Source organism: Acyrthosiphon pisum, unplaced genomic scaffold (genome assembly GCF_005508785.2).
Source record: "Acyrthosiphon pisum isolate AL4f unplaced genomic scaffold, pea_aphid_22Mar2018_4r6ur Scaffold_21277;HRSCAF=23502, whole genome shotgun sequence".
In the NCBI taxonomy this organism is placed as follows: domain Eukaryota; kingdom Metazoa; phylum Arthropoda; class Insecta; order Hemiptera; family Aphididae; genus Acyrthosiphon; species Acyrthosiphon pisum.
The window spans coordinates 8,860-9,950 of record NW_021770726.1 but is presented as its reverse complement, the minus strand read 5'-3'; the positions used below and the strand labels follow the sequence as shown (position 1 = coordinate 9,950).

The 1,091-nt window shown below is 64.5% G+C and overlaps 1 non-coding gene across 1 annotated transcript; it reads left to right on the top strand.

The window, feature by feature from the left end:
* Nucleotides 1–207: 207 nt before the first annotated feature.
* LOC115034853 lies at nucleotides 208–365 on the top strand. Its single transcript, XR_003840108.1, has one exon. It is a non-coding gene; the product is annotated as a 5.8S ribosomal RNA (ribosomal RNA).
* The last annotated feature ends 726 nt before the right edge of the window (nucleotides 366–1,091 follow it).

Here is a 1,091-nt window from a genome sequence, read left to right as displayed (position 1 = left end):
ACACTCGCCGGTCTCGCGCGCGCCTCATCCGACCCCGTGGCCGCGTGCGCTCGCCGACTCGCTCGACGACCGCCCGCGCGCCGCGACCCCCGACCGAGCGTCGACCGAAAGATGGTTAACACGTCGAAAGACCGTACGTGCCCAGTCGTGCGTCCGCGCACGGCGCGTGGCCGTAGAAGTTTCGTCGAACAAAACAAAAAAACAACCGACACCGAGCGGCGGATCACTTGGCTCGTGGATCGATGAAGACCGCAGCTATCTGCGCGTCGTCGTGTAATCCGCAGGTTATACGAACATCGACCAGTCGAACGCACATTGCGGCCTCGGTGACCCGCGGGTCCCGGGCCACGCCTGTCTGAGGGTCGTATACCGGATACTCGGCCAGACCGATGCGCCGCCGGCAGGCGTCCGACGGCACGCCCGTCGGCCGCTCCGGTGGTGCGAGATTGGCGGTTCGACCGGGGAGAGCCGCTCGCGCGGCCGCCTCCGGTCGTCCGCCCAAGTTGTGACGGCAAACAGTCACGGGTTCTCGCGTCGTCAAACGGCACGTCCCCGTCCGCCCGCCGCGCGAGAGCGCGGCCGGGCCGGCTGAGAGTCCACGAGACCTCTCCGGCTTCCGAGAAGCGGACGCGGGCGGTCACCGTACGGGCGGAGCGCGGACCGCAGGCTGCCGTGTAATTTAAGAAACAAACAACCGATACGTTCCGACCTCAGATCAGGCGGGACTACCCGCCGGATTTAAGCATATTAATAAGCGGAGGAAAAGAAAACAACCGTGATTCCCTTAGTAGCGGCGAGCGAACCGGGAAAAGCCCATCGCCGAATCTCGCCGCGCACTTTTGTGTCGCGGCACGTATGAGAGTTGTGGCGTACGGGCCGGCCTCGTTGCCGGGGCGCACGTGACGGTCCAAGTCTCCCTTGAACGGGGCCATGGCCCGCAGATGGTGCCAGGCCAGTAGAGGCCGTCACAGCGTTCCGGGATCGGACCGCGCCTTCGAGTCGGGTTGCTTGAGAGTGCAGCCCGAAGCGGGTGGTAAACTCCATCTAAGGCTAAATACGGCCACGAGACCGATAGTTTACAAGTACCGTGA